This window comes from Lathamus discolor, chromosome 1 (genome assembly GCF_037157495.1).
Source record: "Lathamus discolor isolate bLatDis1 chromosome 1, bLatDis1.hap1, whole genome shotgun sequence".
Taxonomy (NCBI): domain Eukaryota; kingdom Metazoa; phylum Chordata; class Aves; order Psittaciformes; family Psittacidae; genus Lathamus; species Lathamus discolor.
The window spans coordinates 93,558,346-93,577,950 of NC_088884.1; the positions used below are offsets into that span (position 1 = coordinate 93,558,346).

Below are 19,605 nucleotides of genomic sequence, written 5' to 3' on the forward strand. Positions count from 1 at the left end.
TTTAAAAGGTCTCCTTCAAGCCAAGAGTTTTATTTACAGTCTGGTGTTTCATAGTGTTCAGGATATTTGCTTCTAAGCTTCTCTACAACTGCAGTCCATTCGTGGGGAGTGTGAGTCCAAGGTCTGACGCTGAAGGTAAAAGATGGCGCCGAAGTGAATGGCTGGCATCTGTGCCTATCGGCCAGTCGGGGGCTGTATCAGAGGGTGTCTCAAGCTTACCAAGGGCCTAACGATGAGATAAAACAGGATCTCGCAAAATAAATCATCGTCTGGAGGATTTGTGTGGCTGTTTCAATGCATTCCATGATCTTATTTTCTGTGGACAAACACAAAGGAACAAATGTCACAGGACAAAACTAACGAAACCACAGAGACTCGTGATGTGTATACACTGGAGACAAAAGTCTGTGATGGCGACTCAAGCAGATTAGCATTCAGTTTGATCTAATGAGGTTCTGCAGTTTCAATAAACAGAAAATGTTTATTAAATGTTGCAGCCTGGAAAAATAAGCCACCTTCTCTACAAAACAGTCAGCAATGTTGCTATGCCAATCTCTATTTCTAGGCACAGTTCCTGTCTGCAATGCCAGTGATAACAGCCAACAATTTCTTCAAGTTTATTTTGATGACAAGCGCTCTTAAATTCCCATAAATATGCACAACTACTCCGTGGGATATTCCTGACACAGGCCAGCACTCCTGTAGCTGAGCTGTGATACATCAGATGTATCTGAGCCCCCTTAAACACAGCATCCCCATGAGGGAGATGAACTGGCATGCCAACCAGTGTTTTGTTGGGTGGGTTTTTTTTTTTGATAAAAGTAGTTTTAGGCCCTGAAGTACAAGGTGTGGATCTGCTGCAGTTTGAACAACAATGATTACTCTTAATGGAGCTGACTTCAAATTGATTCCTTGCCACAGCATCATCTGGGTGATCTTTACAGTATGAGGCTTAGAGCTCCAGTCTCTCTTTGTGGTTTGTTTTTTTTTCCTTCCACATTCTTAAGTGTATCTTGCCATCACAGAGGTGGAGTATGGATGTTCTTCCTCCTCTGACTGCTGTATTGAGCCACATAGTGGAACATATGTTTCAGTTTACCTAAAAGGCAAAAAAAGGTTCATTTTGTAAACACACACAGCACAACAATGCTAAAAATGCCAATGCAGATTTCTGTGTCGACACAGACATTCCTTTCCCTTTACTGATTTCAACCTAATAGAACACTTCAAAAATATCATTCATATAATTTGAGGAGGTGAAATCTGTTAGAGCATTGGCTCAACAATCTTGCAACAGAAGGGCTCATTTATGACATTTAGGAGAGAAGGATCCCTGCTGCATCTTTGTTCGTGTGCAATTCACTGACTGGTTGCAAAGACCTGAGGAGGATCAAGGAAAAAGAAACCCCCAAAGCCCAAGGATCCTTGCTGTAAGCACTGCATTATCAGCTTTGGGATTATAAACAGGGAAAATGAGTCTGCTCCCAATGCTGTCTGGACCTGGCAGAACAATCAAGTGTTGTGGGCAAAGGAGGAGTTGTGGTAAGGCCTTGAAATAAAATCTGGTTTTGTTTTGTTTGTTTGGGTTTGGGGTTTTTTACTTATACAAGGAATAATTTTCTTTCAATGTGGCATTTATTTGTGATTGAGGGAAGTGTGTATGTGGGGAGAAAAATGAGAAGTGTTTCCAGTATAATGAGGGAAGATGGTGTGCTGTGCTTTACAGAATAGCAGTTCCTTCTTGACATTCTTTCGGACCTGAAGATGCAGTAAGTGAAAATTCATTTGTACATTCCTTAGCTACAGATGCTGTAACACTCAAACAGCCTTTGAGAGGGGAATTCTTGAGTTACACTGAACCAGAAGGCTGGTGGGAAACCGCAGCAAAAAAAAAGGAATTAAAACTGGAGGAAACCCCATCTGAAATATTTTGGGATCCTAATAACTGAAGTCTTAACCTCTGCATAACGACTTTTAAACTAAAGAAAAGATATTTCTTGTGATGTGAGACATTCCAATGCCATCAAATTAAATAGGTATTATTTTATTTGTCCTTGCTAAACTGTCTCCCAGTATCGATTGGCAGAATTTGTCCTGGCATGTCTGCCCACCAATTCACTGGGAATAGTTATGGATGGGTAAGAGCTGTGTATTGACTAGCAGGTGATGATATTAGACACATTAATTTGGCCTTGTGGCATGTGGATTTCCAAACTGAAATAGGATTACAAACCTTCATGATTAAGGGACAGGTGGCAATTAACACTCTAGACACACGCAGCTATCCCACTCAGCAATTGGACACCCAGGTAAGAACAACATGGGTCAGAACAATCGTTTCCTTGAACCGTTTAACCAAAGAGCTCCACGAGCTTTACAAACATTAATTAATCCAAGTACCCCGCTGCTATCGCATTATCCTGGCATGGAGGATAACAGCACCAGGAGAGCTGCAGTGCTGAAAAGTGGGAGGCAGAAGTCAGAGTTGTGACTACTTCTCTCCCCGTAAGACTAAACTTGCTATGTGATGATTAGGGACACCACACCTGATGCTAGGGGAAGAAAAAGTGTCTCGTTTGGCCAACATCCTTGTTTTCTGCAATGATGGAAGAGACAACAGCTCATGGCATGAATTACCATTTTCTTCAAACATCATTCAAGCTCATTTGAGAATATGGGTGAATTATCAAACACCAAGAGAGCCCACATTAAATGAGATTTGCCCTAGGATCCTTTCGCCCTTGAGAGCTGCTTATTCTTTTGTAACTCCTTAAAAGATATCACACGGGGGGAAAAAAAATCTCTGTGTTAATTAAATTGGATGATTTGACAGTTGGGGTTTTTCTGTTTCACTGAGTGGGGTAAAAGTAGGTTCTTTAAGTAAAATGACCTTAGTGCATACATTGTGGTTTTATACAGAGATATACCTATTAGAAAGGCTATGTAAGTATGTACACACGTATGTATCTGGGAAATATTTTTCAGATTGTGTTCCTTTTTCAAGCAGTGGGACCAGTGCCTGATGTTAAAAGCTATCCAAACTGAAACCTTTGCTGAGGTTTCTCCTCACCAGGCCCTCTGTGAGGGGACAAATCTGGGAGATGAAATGATTCATAAATCTGCCAGAACTTAAACCTTCTTCTCCTGAGAGGGGCCCCTAAAGGAGAGTGGCATTTGATCCTCTAGTAGGAGTAGGCGTAAGAGTTCCAACAGGTACAGTGCCTGTCCTCAGTACGGAGGAGTATAATTTCACACTTCTCACCTTGTGCTCATGGAAATTGGTCAAGTTCAGACTATCCATAAATAGATTAATTTACTGCAATTTATGACACGCTTCCTAAAAGACAGAAGGAGAACAAGGCTTGTTGATCAAGGGTTAATGTAAACAGGAGGTTGGTATTAGGGGAAAAGGTTAATTGGCAACAGAACAAATGTCAAGGCCAGCAATGACAGCACATGTGTGTCTGTCTCAGTGACCACACCTCCAGTTTAAAATAGCTGTTCAAATTGGGAAAGGAGGGTGCAGAAAAAAGAAACCCTGCTTGCTGGCTCAGGAAACAGCAGAACATACTTTGAGCCGACAAGAGCCATACACAGATCAATGGAAGCTTCATCAGTTTGGGACTGAATGCAATACACATACCTTTTTTTACTGGGGGAAAAAAAAAAAAAAGATACCATATTTTTATCATTCCATCATGTAAGTATCCTTCTACCAGCACAGCTGCATCAAAGTCCTGGGACAAGAGGAAGTGCATCTGTGTAACTTAAATGACAAAACTTCCCCCTATAAAGAAGGCAAATGACAGCAAACCACCAAAGGAGTAGCATGAGACTTCCAGAGATGAAATGTCATTGCAAAGTGCTGGAGGGGACTACTTCATACCTCCATTTTCACTGCCTCAATTAATATTTGGTCTGTTTTCACCCCATTTAGGCTCTTTTAATGCAGTCTTCTCAACCCTACCCACTTCATCTGGTTTCATCAGAGATAATTTTGACACTAAACCGTCTCAGAAGGTGTTTCTCAATGCCTCTGACAACAGAGAAACAAATTTCCCTCTGACAACAGAGAAACCTAACTTGTGATTTGTAACATGAGGTTGCTAGAAGAAACAGATCAAAAAGTCTACTGGACAACAGATCTTTCCTAGAAAATGTTATTACTCCCTGTACAGTAGCTAGCATAAAACTTGTAAAATATAGCTAAGAACGCCATTGCTTGATTTGTGAAGGAAATTCCAAGTCTTCCCTGAGAATTTTCACAGATGCGAAAGGCTTTTGTTCCAGAAATAACACCACAAATAAGCCCCTGTCTATTATTTCATGGTCCTGAGTAGGCCCACATACAGTATGTCGGTAACCACAGATATCCACAATCCCCAAAACTGACAGAGTGTGAGGAAATGGCTGGAAATTGAATTTGGTGAGCCTGATTCTCTGCCTGTGTTTTCATGAAGACCCTTTTCTAGACAGAGCTGAAGAGACTGAGTGGTGTTGAGGAGCTAACTGCCAAGCCTGCCAGCACAGTGTCCAACACATCCTATTGCTGTAACATGATCAGATCTTATTTTGCAGGCCTTGACATGGCTCCAGCATGAGAAGAGGGAGAGGAAATCACACCCCCACCAGTGCAAACCCTCACCACTGCCACATCAAGAATACTGCAATTTTGTTGCCCACAGGTTGTTGTTGCTTCACCTCATTCAAATTCCACTCTCCATGCAGTGAGAAAAGGAAAGAACCAGGAAAGACTCCAAATCTGTGACACATTTCATAACTTACCCAGTGAATACAATTATTATTAATGATTTCTGTGCTGGGTGGTTTTAGTATTAGTCCTCTTGCAGCTCCTTTGTCAGCTGGCTCAGTCTCACTGGTTTCCATTATACCTACTGTTAGAAATCTATATTGCATCTTCAAGTCTATTAAAATACTGCTTCCCATCTTTTTTTTGATAATAATATCAGATTAATATGTAATTTTTCTGTAGGAAGACGTTGCAGGCAGTGTTGCCAATGGCAGCTGAAGATGTAGACTCAATTCTGATCCCACTGACATCTTCATGCAGCAAGGGTAACCTTTCAGAAGCCAAGAGAATTGCAGCAAATGCCTGAGCAACATGCTTCAGTGCTTTTATGGCAATAATTTGCCTTCAGTGCAAGTTAAATTGTCTTGAAAGGAAGCTGTATGTTTCAATAATCTTGTGCTTTTCTAAGCATGACCACATAACTAGCAGTTTTCTTAAAGGTCTCCTTTAATAATAATTTGTTACTGGAAGGTGCATTTCATCCACTGTATATTTTTGTCACTTATTTCAAGTGGATTCTTTTATTTAATTGACAAGATAATTCTAGGCAATGTTGCACTTAAGGCTTTTTAAAGTATGTTTTTGAAAGGTAGTTGTGCATAGTTTTCAGAAGGCATTTTCAAAATCATAGGGATTTTGCATAAATGGAATTTAAATTAGTCATTAAAAGTTAAACCAAGAAAAAAAGAGCAGTCACCTCTCTGACTGTAAAACCAGGCAGCTGTGGAGTAAGATGATTTTCTAGGAGGCATTCCGTTATGAGGACTGTGAATAGTTATTTTAAATTTATTTTCAGATTTAACAGCGTGCAAATCCATTTTATATAATTTGGATTAAACACCAAGAGGCTAGAAGATCCTTTGCAGAAAGGATCCACACAAAAACAGGAAGATACTTCCATCTTGATTTCTGCTTTTTCATCATGCAATGCAATGTGTTTATCATTATCATGAAAGAAAACAGGTAAAATGGCCAAGTATGGATGTTCTGTACCACAAAGATCATCCCTAGCTGCTGGGAGATGACATGACAGGTCACACATGCAACTTACGCCTCATCAGCTCTTAGCAGCAACCCTGCCTGAGGAGCAGTCACTGACAAATTGCTGGCCAGCAGTCAGATATCTCCCTCCCTCATTCCTCACCATGCTGCTCTGAATTCCTTACACACTCACTTTTCAGATTGTGAGTTCTTGAATACAACAGGTCATTACATTTCAGTAAGCACACCTTCTAGTAACTCAAGCTTTAGCTGAAAGCCTCAAGAGATCAAAAATCCCTTAGTTATCTAACTTGCTGTGAACAAAACACATCTCTCTGTCCCTTCCCAGGGTTTCTTAAGTTACCCTCTTTGTATGTCTTTTGCTAAAATTGAGTTCTCTGGGGTAATGCCTTTTCTGCTTTGCATAGGGTAACCATTATCTGTAAATAAGAAATCATGCCAACCTGTATATTCTTCCTTTTATCAGACTATACAAACACAGACTGTCACAAATTATCACAGATGGAAGGTTTTTTCCAATTTTAAGTGTAAAAAAATTCTCTCCTCCCTAGGGGTGAAATTCAGTGGATTGGTTATTCTTACACAAATAAGTAGCAATCAGAGTTCTGGAAGTCTTGTAGAGTCTGCCAAGCTTCCTCTATTTCCTATGCCAGAAATGGAATATTCAGTTTTTTCCCTTTGTTTCTAAATGGTAACTACCTTTAGTCATCTAATGTCCACTGGTGCATAATGTCCTTCTTATATTTCCCAATAATAATTTATACTTTGTTTCACATGATTAATTGCTCTGTGCTAGCATGAACAGAGATGTACAAATTTCCATGCACAGTAGCACAGATGTTTTCCAAGGAACAGCTGCAGGAACATTTCCAGTATAGCTCTATCTTAAGCTACTATATCCAGGCACATTTCACTAACATACTCCTGATATTTGCCAGAAGAAATAATATAGATGTACAGTCAGAAGGTAGCTTTGCCTGTCTGGAAATAGCTGGGTCTAACTCAAAAGTTCAAACTGCCTAACCTCATCTGCAGGATCACGTATCACACAGTTCCCTAAATACTTACAGAGCGTGCAGAAAATCCTCCAACACCTTGCTTAATCTGTGTCTGCTCCCCTACTGCTGTCACTGCAGTTGTGGCAAAGCTCCCATCTCCTTCCATCGAAGAAAAGCAAGGCCCCAGCAGCAAGGATCTGGAGCGAGGACAGGTAACAGAGACAGATGTATCCAGTTGAGGTGGAAGGTGGTTTTTAGCAAGCAGGAATGGATGTCACTTCTCTAACATCCACAACCTTTCTTCTGTCCAAAACAGCGTCAGCAAACATGATCCTGATCCACAGAGAAAAGTGCAAGTGATGAATTTACTGGGCAGCAAATTATCCATTTAAAAAGGCAGGTATAGAAGTGGCACAGAAACATCATGCATTTTTCAAGTTTATAAACTCCTCCCATACCGATACTCTTCAGGACATAAAATACACAATTGTAGATGAGGATGACGTCTACACTGAAGTATAACCACAGTCAGGTAATTAACGTGAGCTGCCTTTAAGTAGTCACATGGAGAAAAGAAATAAATTTCTAAGTTCTGGAAGGGAAAATATATCAAATGTATTAAATGAGCCACAGAGAACGAATTTTTTAGGTACTGTTATATGTTTCTCCTTTCCTGAAGACCGTGATAAAACTGCTTTAGCTGAGCAGGTATGCTTAGGAGTACACAGCTGTTGTTGCCTTGATTTACCTTGATGTCCATCTCCACGCACTTACCCATCGTCTTTGTTACATGCAAAGTGTAAAACTATTCAACCTCATTTAACTTTAAAATTAGCCCTGCTCTAGGAAGGAGTGTGGCTTAGAAAACCTTTGAAGGTCCCTTCCAACTTCAGTTATCCTTCAATTTTATGACTAAGTTAACACTTTTGCATTTATAATGTCCATTTACTTATTGATCTTGGACTGTGCCAGTAGGTAGTTTTCTGCTTCTCCTGTACTTATGTATTACCATTCAGTTTTGCTTCTAGCACTAGTAGAAAGGCCACAAGAAATTATACTGTAATTCAGAAAGCGATTCAAGAAAACACATCTCTTCAAATCAAATTATACAAGAATTAAACTTAATGGCAGATGATGGCTATTGAAAACAGTTTTTTTAAAGCTGGGCACCATGTTATCCTTTGGAAGGGCAGATCAAAAAGGTTTGGATGCAGACAGTTAAACTAAAAGGAATTTCTTTCCTATAGTAATTTGGATTCAGGCTTGCAGATCATAGATATGAAACAAAATTAAGGAGAAATGTGCATGAAATATTGCTTTTAGCTAGCTGTTCCACCATATAATTCACGCTGCCAATACTAAAAGTGTGAAGGGGTAAAATTTCAAATTTTAAAAGGGTAAATTTGGAAATGCTAAAAAGGTAAAATTGGAAATGCTGTAGATACATTCCTGTCTGCTGTTGGCCTTCTCACATCTTGCAACATGCGTGTCTTACTATTCATCTACTTCCTAGGAGGAACGACTGATTTACAGGTGTGATCCCTAGGGTGAGTGACACAGTCTGGAGGTTTTACCATTACCAAGTTAAATGGAATAGATTTGAAATAGATGAGAAGATTTTCCAAATAGTAAAGCAAACCCCTGAAAATATCTGTTCTGGTTAAGAAAATCACATTGTGGGGCCATTTCTTTAGTAAAAATAAATCAGGTAAAAAGGTTGATTTAACACCCACAGTTGTTCTTTCTGAATTAATCACCAACTGTTAAAGAGGTACTTCATTTGCTAAACGTAAGCATGTATTTCACTGTTCTGGTTGAAAGCAGAAACGTATCTTGGTGTTTCAAGAAGTTCTATGGTGGGAACAGATAGTAAGGGAATCATCTTCAGCTCAGATAGAAGGGTTTATTTTCCTAGTAAGTAATTTCAATTCCTCCTTTTAGGAAGGAGTTGTAAGAGACTGATAGAAGGCAGCGTGGTAACAGTTATGAAGTCCAAAGAGGCCGTGGAGATGTTAAACTGGATCTGGCATTCCTGTGATTCAGTTTACAATGATTTCTGCTGTCAACAGACTTCTTTTAACACGCAGTCTGCGGACCTGCAATCAAAACCAACTGGCTACATACCTGAGAGTGCCTCTCTCTGCATGACAGGTGATAACTTCTGATAAGGGAGAGCACTAAAACTGACAATTGATTCAAAAGAGGCAGAACAGACTGCACAATTACACAATGTGTTGACTGTGCAGGCTACACATAGCCATGGCTGCTCTCTCTGTTATCTTTTTTATTAAAAAATGCGTTTAGGTATCTTAGACACTTTGGGTACAAGCTATTTCATTTGTTGGTTTGTTTGGTTTTGGTTGTGTTTTTTTTCCTAAAGCTGACAAGTATTGGGACAGAGAATTTATGTTGCTTTCTTCCTCCTCTGTTTTGGAAAAAGTAAACCAAGGCAGAGTACTTTCAAAAGGGCACTTGCTTGCTGTTAGGCTCTCTGACCCAGCCAGATGCTGCTTCTTGTTCTATGCCAGGACAACAATTTAGGTTCAGTTTCATGCATGGAACAGCTGAATTCTGCTTGTGAAACTGAAGCCAGGGATGGTCTGTCCAGCTGCAGTGGAAATCTACATTTGAAGCTGAAAGAAATTAAGAAGCCTGCGTCTAGTTTCTTTTTTTCCTTTACCACATACTTCAGGAACAGTAGATTTTAATTTTTTTTTCAAAGGGCAATTCTTCATGCCAGTAAGAGCAGGCATAGCTAATGTACTTACAAGGTAGAACAGTCTTACCATTTATATGTACTGACTTTCACTCTATTTGGAAAATTATCATTACATTGATTTATGGCACAGAAAGGGTAAGATTTGCAAAAATAATGAGTGATTTTGGGCAATTCAGTTTTCACAAAGGTCAAAGACAGTTCAGTTATAGAATCCCAGACTGGTTTGGGTTGGAAGGGACCTTAAAGCTCATCTAGTTCCAACTCCCAGCCGCAGGCAGGGACAGCTTCCACTAGACCAGGTTTCTCTAAGCCCTGTCCAACCTGGCCTTGAACACTGCCAGGGATGGGGCAGCCACAGCTTCTCTGGGCAGCCTGTGCCAGGGCCTCACCACTCTCACAGGTAAGAATTTATTCCTTATATCTAAATTGAATCTCTCCTGTTTAAGTTTGAACTTAAAGGTCTTAAGTTCAAACCCATTTAATTTCTCTTTGAGAGTTCTGTTATGCTGATGATTTTTATTTGATGCACACTTACTCCCAGAAAGCTGTGCAAAGCCTTGTTAGGTAATTTCAGCATCAGCTGGGTGTTTTTTTTTTTTTTAGGGTTTTCCTTGTTTTCTTCTGCTGGTCTTCCCAATGTTCCACACAGTGTTTTGCAAACTGTGCCTCCAGACAAAGAAAACAGTCTATCCTTGTTTGCAGAATGTTCATTCCAGTCTTCGAAAAAAGGAGGTCCCTCAAAGAAGGGAAGGCTTTCCAAGCCCTGAGTAAGCCTCAGTAGGATATTTCTTCAGTGTTATCAGCAGACATCTCTCTTCTCATTGCTTTGATGAGCACTCAGATACTTCTGTGAGGGTTTCCTCTACCTGCAGCCCAAGCTTAGCCTGCCCATGGATGCTTCAGGCCCTTCCTCTTTCATGATGAACATGACTTCTGATGAGAACTCTGCTGCCCACCGAATTTGACACCTGAGATCAGTTTTGAATTTATTTTTAACATTTTATTTGGTTTGTTCTTTAAACCAACATCAACATTGCCTTTTCTGGACTGGTCAAAACTTGCTTGCTATTTTAAAGATCTGAGGTTAGCAATAAATGTAGACAAGCTACATACCATAATGGCTGGAGTCAAAGCACAAACACAGGAATAACAAAGACTTACTCTGCCACACTACAGTATCCTCGACAAGCTGAAGCCAAACAGAATTATTATTAAAGGTTTGCATGTCTCTAGCCCCTCAGGATATTCAAATGCTTTACAAAATGTTTTAATTTAGCCCCACAACCAACCTGACACAAGGGTAAACTTATCCTTGTTTTGAAGTTGCTGCCTATATACTTACATGAACTCATTAAGCCTGCCTTCCTGTGCTGGTCTTCGTGTGCAGAAGTCGGGTGGATATGAAAATTAGTATTAACCTTTGCATCTGTGGGTTTAACTGACTGGTCAAAAGTCACACAGTGAATAGTACTTAGGTCTCCAAAGCAGAATACAGAGCCAAACCACAAGAGCATCTGTTTTTCCCTCTGAAGGGTGTTTGGACAGCATAAACAGAAATGTCTGCTGCAAAGATCCATGTCCTTCCCTTTTTAACATCCTGGGATTTGGCTGTGAATCCTGTAGTATTTCTTCTTTCCCTCCACTCCACGGCAGAAAAATCAGGCATTGCATAAGCTGAGACACAGGTACTTTACATGCCTTGTAAGTGGGATTTTCTTGTTTCCACTAATGTGGATCTGTCCCTGGTCTAATATTTACTGGACTGCCACTTCTCTAGAGCCCAGCCTGCATTAAGGCAGTGGCCACCTGCATGCTTTCACACTGTACTGGGAGCCAGGCTGGGACATGTTTCATTTTGCTGTAACCACAGCAACCCACATTGCTGCTGCACAGCTGGACAGTGAGTCCACTGTACCTGCTGTCTGTGACAACACAATTGTCCTGTCAAGTCTCTTTAAAATAAGATATGCTTCATTCCACTCCCCACCTGACCCCCCTACCCCCAGGGATGAACAGGGGCTTCTCCCTGCTACCAAAGCGTAGTGCTTGCTCAGCACATATGGTGTCTTCTTGGCATACGTACAACTTGTGCTGCTGTGTTGACCACTGGGAAGTCATTCCCAGACCTAGGCTATCTCCTTACAGAGGCCTGAAGTGGTCCTGGGAGACCTTGCCTCCTGCTGACCACCCTGCTAGGGCAACCTGCTCTGAGGTCTCACCTGTGCCAGGTGACTTGCTCCTCAGCCTCCAGGATTTCCTTGAGGAGGAGTATCCATCCAGTAGCTGACTAGTTTATCATGCTTCTTTCAATTTAGCTGGGTGCTGCCCCAACTGTCCCTTCCTACTGTTACAGAGGACAAAGGACTGTAATTGTACCCATCCAGCTGAGGGCATATTCAGCACAAGGCGGATAAAAGGAACTCTGTTGCAGTATGTTAGCACTAGGGGTTCCTGCCAAGCCATCAATTCCACAGTCTACTGGTCTGAGGATGTGCTGCACTGCCTCAGGCTCCCAGTGCTGACATGTGGAATGTTCTGGGAAGGGCCCTGATGGAAATCCCTCCAGCAAATAGAATACACAAGAAGCGCTGAAACTGCGGGAGTGGAACAGTCTTGGGACAGCATTGGTCAGACCTCCAGCAAGAATTTCCCAGCTAATTCCAGCAGCTCAATTACCTTCATTGGTCACTGCCACAAATGACCAGTGGGACAACTGATTTTGGAAAACCTCAACAACTTTACAGACTTACTTAAACACCAAGACTCAGAAGAATTAGAATTACATTGTGAAAGCTAGATAAAATTCCAGTGGGACTTGCCCTTCTTTGCAATTTCTTAGTTCTAAAAGACATATCCTATTTCAAGATAAAAAGGAAGAGAAATGGAAGGGAGCAGCACACCACAAGCTTAGATTCAAAGAACAGTTCCCCCTATGCACAGGGGAGTTTGGTTGGTGCAGCAAAATAGCTTTTCCTTTAAGTCTTATAAGTGTGGCCTGAGAATTAATGAGAGAAAGGGTTAAAATAGCTTATGGCACATGAAATTTTAGCAGACTGGTTCAGAGTTAATTTGTCAGGAAATAAACAGAAAAAAATCTATGCTCTCTCTATGCTTGATTTATGTCACCGTGTTTATTATCTCTAGAGGAAATCCTCATTTGTGTGCTGTCTGAACAGCTAATAACTACAGATACTGGAAAGAGTTTAAAGAAAATGAGTTGCCTTTGCTCTGAACCTCTTGCTTTTATCTGTTAATTTCAACCTCTGGTGGTATAGCAGGGTTTTGCCACTCATCTTCGCAGTGCCAGGATTTTCATGCAAAGCATTCATTCTGTTCCTGGTCTTTACTGCACAGCATTATAACACACCCCCATCTCCTTCCGGGAAAGAAAAGATTAAAAAAAAAAAAAAAAAAGAAACCTTATATTACAAAAGATTTGAACACTCACAACTTTAGCTGTCCAGTTCTTAAGGTGAGAGGACAAAAGGAATAAATGGAGCTGTGAGAAGACATCTCCGTTTGCCTGGTACTTGAGGCCATCTATGTCAGTGGAACTGACAGTGTGCCCTCTGGAAAGGAGAAGAAAAAAGATGGTGAATCAATCCCTCCTGCAGGCCTTTGTGCTGGGGAAAAGACTAATTAAACAAAGCAAGTAAAGGGTAAATTCCTGTTTACATCTTGCACAGTGCTAAATAAGGCAACTCTAGAGGCGACAGGAAGGCGTTTCCTAGCAAACACCGGCCAGGAGACGCGGTACTGACATAAAAGCAACGAGAACTTGACCCTTCGCTGCGCGCCCGCACAAGGAGATGTCTATAAGCAAACGCCTTTGCTTAAAAGCCTTGTAAATGCAACCTTAAAGCTTTCACCTGCCTGCTGCCAGTGTTACGGGGGGGGGGCAATTTAAGCCTCCCTCGAATCGGGGGCTGCTAGAAAGGGCAGACGGGAGTCCCGAGCCCCCAACCCCCGCTAGCAGGGTAAAGGGCTTTCGAGCGCGGCAGTGACAGCGGCCAGCAGCCAGGCAGGGCCCCGCCACAATGGCGCTCGGGGCTGGGAGCCACTGGAGTTCCCCCCCGGGAACTCCTCGGCACCTCCTCAGCACCCCCTCGGCACCGTACGGGTAACACTGCCCGTACCCCAGCCGCGCAGCCGGGCCTCGCCACAGCTTCTTGCGGTGCTACCTCCGCGTGATCCTTCCGCCCGACGGACTGAGGGAAGAGAGTCCCCTCTGCTTTCCTCCCCTCCCGCCCCCCCGCCCGCGGGCGGCGGAGGACAGTGCATGGGGACCGGGGGGATTCGAACGGAGCCCACCGGCATCGGACGCCACCCTCCCGCCCAGCGGTGCTGAAGGCGGGAGGCGGGGATGGGCTGAGGGGAGGCGGCCCCGCCGGCCCTTCTTTCCTTCCCCTGCTCCCCCCGGGAAGCGGCTGGCTGCGGGCTGCCTCTCGCTTCCCCCCCCTTCCCTTTTAATTTTGATTTTATTTTATTTTAACCCCCCCTTTCCCTTCCCCTCCCGCGCGGCGGCGGCGGCGGCCCGCCTCTCCCTTTCTCCCCCCGTCGCCGCGGCCCCGCCATGGCGACATGAGCCCGCCGGCCGCCGCCGCCGCCGCCGCCCCGGACATGGGGCCCGCACGGTGCTGAAGCGCCGCGGAGGAGCCCCGCCGCCGTCGCCCCATCATGGGGTGCTGATGGCCGGGCCCCGCCGGGCACCCCGCCGTCGCGCAGGGGAGGTGAGCCGCGGGGCGGGAGCGAAGGGGAGGGAGGGCAGGCTGGGGGGCCCCGGTTGCGGGATCGGGCTTGCCGGGTGCGTGCAAAGCGTGTGTGCGTTTCACGACGTGTGCATTGTGCGTGTGTTGCCCGCGGGTGTGCAATGACCGTCGTGCTCTCCCCTCCTTCCCCATCAGTGTGACTCCTGGTCACCGGTAGCTCTTCCTGGCGCACGCAATTGTTTTGTTCTCTCGTCTTCGTGCACTTGGTTCGCAGAGATTATAAATCCCTTTCTGCCCTCCCTATCTGCTATGGAAGAAGTTTCCGTGAAAGAAGAGTGGCGTTGTGTTCGATAAATTTATCGCCAAAGGGGTGAAATTAGAGGAGCGAGGTTACCGTCGGTTGTTTCATGCGGGTGGTACGAAGCAGACTTGCAAAAAATCCTCCTGCAAACTTGAACACAGAAAAAACTGTTCCCTCATCCTCCCCTTTCCACCCTGTGAAAGAAGGAAAAAAGGATCGATCCTCCGTTTTCCCACTCTTCAGGGCGTTAGGAGGCAGACTGTTTCCAGCCTGAATTTTAAAGAACTTTTCAGCACCAGCATCTGCACTGTTCCAAAACATTATTTCCATTGTGTGCTGCAAGAGCCTGTACACGGAAGAGTTATTTTCATTAAATATTTAACCCCAGTTTAAAGCTGGGGGGGGGTCCCATGTACAGCCCAGGTGTTACAAGGTGAGGCTAGGGAGTAGTTTGGCTCTCAAAAAGTAAATCACATCATCTTTTCCTTGTGTCAAGGGTTTAGTTTTGGATCCCTGCAAATGATTCAGGTTTTGTTTTAAAGTAGTTTTGCTGGCTTGGAGAGCTGGGGGACCACTCGCTCTCATTTGTGCTTGCACAGACCTTGGCATGGGATGTGGGAAGCTGGCTTTTCCCCAGCAGGAATTGAACTTTCACATGGTGTATATATATATATGTACTTCTGATTATCCTTCACCCTGATTTAAGAGCTTGTGTAGTGTTTGATATGGGAGAACTGATCTTAGATGCCTCTTTCACTGCATCTGTTCTGTATTCTTACCAAGTCCTGTTTTTTGTTTACTCCAAGTCCTTATTTTAAAATACTCTGAGATTGCCTCTTTTTGTCACTGCATGAAAAGAGCCTTGCTCAGTCAGGATCCTTTCTACAAAAGATCTGGCTTGGTGGACGCCAGCTGGGGCTGGGCTCTCCCACAATTTCACATTCAGGGTGTCATGGGGCTGCAGCCAGTGTTGATGAAAACCGCTGTTGATGAGCGGAGCAGCGTTCCCACAGGGCGTTTCTGCTCCAGTCTCGCTGTCAGCATCCATTCCTGGACACACTTGAGGGCATTGACAGGCTTCAATGCGGCTCAAGGTTTGCTGGGTGCAGGCTACTTGGAGAGAGCAGCCTGAGCCTCACAGGAGCCTGGTCAAAGGGACCCCATTGTCACCCTGCCAGACTCCCAGGCCAGCTGTGTGGCTCATTAAGGCTGGCTGTGCAGCCCTCCCTCCTGGGCTCTTCTGCACAGCCAGCTGGTAGAGGGGAGTTTGGATTGCTTCAGGTACCACTGTAACTCAGTGATCCATATCTCTACATCCTAGAGGCCTTGGGATGGCTTTGTCTGTAGGAATGGATAAGTCTGATGTCAGGATCTATGTTTTCCAGGACAGCACAGTATCCAAGGCTATCTGTCTGCCATCTTAAATTAACAGTTTGATCATTTACTTCCTAAAATATACTATTTTTCTATTTTCAGATTGTCATAATAATATTTGCAGACATTTCAGTTTAAATATACTTTAGTCTCAGTACAGGGCTGTTCGATTCTGCTACCTTTGCTTGTACAATTGCCGTGGGAGAAACTTTTCAAGTCAGTAAGTGAACCCAAGTGTTCAACTTTTTACAGCTTCGAGCATCTCCCCTATAACTACTCTCTCACGTTTTCTCAACTTTTCTAGGCTCACCTAATTCTTAGCTTACATCATGCAGGCAACAAATGAGAACATGAGCAGTGTTTGTGTGCTGCAGCTTGCCATTCCCCAGGGCCTGTGTGGAAGGTGCTTTACTTTGCACACCTGCAGCAATGCACTGGTTAAAGCAGTAATTAATCTTGACCTCATGCTGAACTGGCTTTTTGGAAGCATTTACGTTCATGTTTTTTAATCTTTGTGTTTTTACATGACACTTTTTTTAGGGAATAAGATTTGGTGCAGCTGTCATGGTGATGTAAATGATCCATCTGACCTGGGTGGATGGATAAACACGCAATTTACTGTTTATTTCACACTGCTCCATAGCCTGCAGCAGGAAAGCTAGACATCATATTCTGACCACCACATGGTGGTCACCCTTTGACTCTGTTGTCCAAGCAAAATGTGACTGAAGGAGAACACTTCTGTCTCAAGACTGAGTGAAATATGGTTGAGGGACCTGAAGGGTCTTGCCTGAAAATGGGCATCCAGATCTAACCTGTCCAGGAACAAACTGTGGCTGTCTTCCTTTGCTCCTACGACTTTGTGGTACTACAGGAGGTACAAACCCAAGTAGTTGTCATGAGGATACTCTGATGAAGCAGCAGGAAATGCAGGTGGATTTCCACCAAGGAGGTGGATTTCAAGGAGAATGTTGGTTCAATGAGAACAGAGATTAGTTGCTTTGATAATTCAGTATACAACAGTATCTATTTTCACATGCCAAAACCAGAAGGTGAAGTCATTGAGGTGGAAGGAAAATCTCAGGTGTCTCCCATCCCAGCATGAAGCACACATGGTCTGAAATGTTCCCTTCCTGTGTGTTTGCAAACTGCAAGTATTATCAAGACTGATTTATTAACCAAAATGGGTATTTGCTCTTGCTATGCAGTAAAATCATCTAAAAGCTCACTCATGAACAACATGTTACTGCAGATACTCCATTTTGCTCTTCAGCCCAGACATCAAACATTTTCTTTACCAGGATGATGGGAGGTGCTGGATAAACCCATTTGCCAGAGGCTTTTGCACCTTTTTGGTGGTATTTTGCCATATACAGCAAGATCCCGTTTCTTGGCTGGGGTGGCTCTTAACTACACTCATCTGTTAGCCAACAACTTGGCTCCCAAAGGCTTCAACCTTTACCTTCCTAACAATTTTGACAGTAAATCTTGGGGTTTAACTGCTGCCATGCAGCTGAAAAGCGCTAAGGATGCAGCTGCTGTACTAACACGACCAGCAAATGCAGCTTAGTCTCCACTTACGAAAGCATTGCAAATGTGTCCATACTTGCACTGATAGGAGAAAAGAGGGGCTTTGCACAAGTGGAAACAGCGGAAGGAGAGCTCCAGCTGTCCCTATATGCTGCCTCAGATATACTGTTCTCTCTTTATCAGCCCCCTGCACCTCCCAGAGTTTCCTTCCATAGATTTATTTTAGGTTGAGGACCTTTTTAGATTTTCTGGAACAGAGGCTGTCAAGGTTGTTACATTTATACTTGTTAGGCGGGAGAGACCAGCATTTAGGGAAGAGCCAGGACCACGTCTGTGCCCTGCTGTTTTTGCATACAATTGGAATTACCATCTTTTCTGTATTGTTTCAACAAGAGGCTAATTAGTCAGCAAGCACCAGCTCCTGGAGGATAATTAAGCTTTATAACTGTGGGTTCTCTCTGGTTGATGAGAAAGAGGAGACAGTACCCTCAGAGCCTAAGAATGCTGCTCTGCAGCTACTATGCTGTACCTCATAATTGATCTATTGTTTCAATAGCTGGTAATTCCTCATAATTGTCTCTTTTTAGTGCCTTACACTGTATCCTGATATTAGCTGTAATCACTGATAATTTATCCTGAAGCCAGTCAGAATCTGCAAAGTGCTTGGTGAGCATTTAGGCTTTCAGATCATTCTTTTTTGTTGGTGTCAAGAGGAATCAAGCCATTGTAGTAACATGTTTTTTGGATGTGGGTGTTGAACTGGGTATAAACTTGTTTGGTTTTATTGCCGTTCATTTATGTTAATGACCAACTACTGCCGAAAGACAAAGAGAACCACTGCTGAAGCCTGTTTCTGTGCCTTTGCACATAGATGCATTGCATTTACTTGGTTTCAGGGGATTATATTACTCAAAAGGTGGTGCTTGATGCTTTAGACTCCAAATGCCTGTTGGCCCTTGCATGTAGAGAGTTCATTTTTATGAGCTTGCGGGCCTCTGGCCCTATTTTAAGAAATTACTGCTCATTCATACTTTGTGAGCTTTTATTTTCCTCGGAGCAACTTCCTTCTCTTTACCGTCGATTTACACCAAGCCCTGTGGGTGATGGGGGATTTGCATCATACTCTCCATGTGTTGCTTTTAGGATACCAGTAGTGAAACATTACATAATGCCAGGTTTGGTCATCATTCCCTTCCCCCCCCACCCCTGTTTGCTACCTGAAGAACTGATGAGCTGCTCTGGGCAAACAGCTGAGCCCTCACAACTGTGCAAGCTTAAAGCCCTTGAGAGCAGAGAGTGGTTGAGGCTGGAGGGGACCTCTGAAGGTCATTTTGTCCAACCCCATCTGCTCAAGCACAGGGGACAGCCAAAACCAGTTGCTCTGTACCATGTCACAACACCTTTTCAGCATCTCCAAGGATGGAGACTCCGCAGCCATATGTTGACGATCCTTGAACAATAACCAGCATTTGAGACCTTTTTCCCTTCAGGGCCTTGCCCTGCGGGACTTTTCCAGACATATGTTTGAAGAGTCCAGGATCTGCTCATGTAAGGTTGAGGGTTGTGAGCTTGCTTCTTAACCTTCCTCCTTGCCCTTGGTATCCTGAACTCCACTATCCCATGGTCACCGCAGCCAAGACAACCTTTGACTTTCACATACCCCACAAACCCCTCCTTGCAGGAGGGTATGAAGTCGGGCAAAACAGCTCTTTAGCTTCTCTATCACTCAGGCAGGTGTCATCAATGTACTCAAAAAACTTTCTGGGTTGGTTATGCTCTGCTGTGTTGTTCCTCCTACTTACATCAGGGTGGTTGGAGTCCCTCGTGAGGGCCAGCATCTGCAAACACGAGGCATCTTCCAGCTGTGTGTAGAAGGCCTCATCCACTTGTTTATCCACCCACAAGTGTTACCCTTATCCATTTTCTCTTTAAACCTCACCCACATGCTCTCAGTTGGCTCAACATCCATCCACACAGATCTCCACACATTACAGCTGTTCTCTCATATCAAAGGAAGCTCCACTGTCCCCTTTGCAGCATGTCATCTTCCTAGAGCCTTTAGCCCTCCACTGCAACACTGGAAGTAATGGGAGCCACATGCGATTCCAACAAGCCTGTAGTCTTTCAGCTTCACACAGGTCTCTTCACCATGTTTATGCCCT

General features: G+C 43.6%; 1 protein-coding gene and 1 long non-coding RNA gene across 9 annotated transcripts in view; one reads left to right on the forward strand and one right to left on the reverse strand.

Moving 5' to 3' along the window:
- Positions 1-14,785, reverse strand: LOC136017940 (uncharacterized). Of its 6 annotated transcripts, none has more exons than XR_010614155.1 (5): positions 14,633-14,785; positions 12,978-13,098; positions 6,881-7,143; positions 3,263-3,337; positions 1-1,099 (listed from the first exon to the last, which is right to left on the reverse strand). It is a non-coding gene; the product is annotated as an uncharacterized LOC136017940 (long non-coding RNA). The 6 variants fall into 6 exon arrangements; XR_010614152.1 differs by lacking the exon at positions 14,633-14,785 and adding an exon at positions 13,711-13,955; XR_010614154.1 differs by lacking the exon at positions 14,633-14,785 and adding an exon at positions 13,666-13,955.
- The window catches only part of CCNI (cyclin I), a 26,499-nt gene continuing 20,696 nt past the window's right edge, over positions 13,803-19,605 (forward strand). Inside the window, exon 1 of one of the 3 annotated variants that reach the window (XM_065686688.1) lies at positions 13,803-14,259. The gene's annotated coding sequence lies outside the window, so the exon portion shown is untranslated. The remainder of the gene's footprint in view (positions 14,260-19,605) is intronic. The other 2 variants (XM_065686679.1, XM_065686670.1) reach the window with 2 other exon arrangements.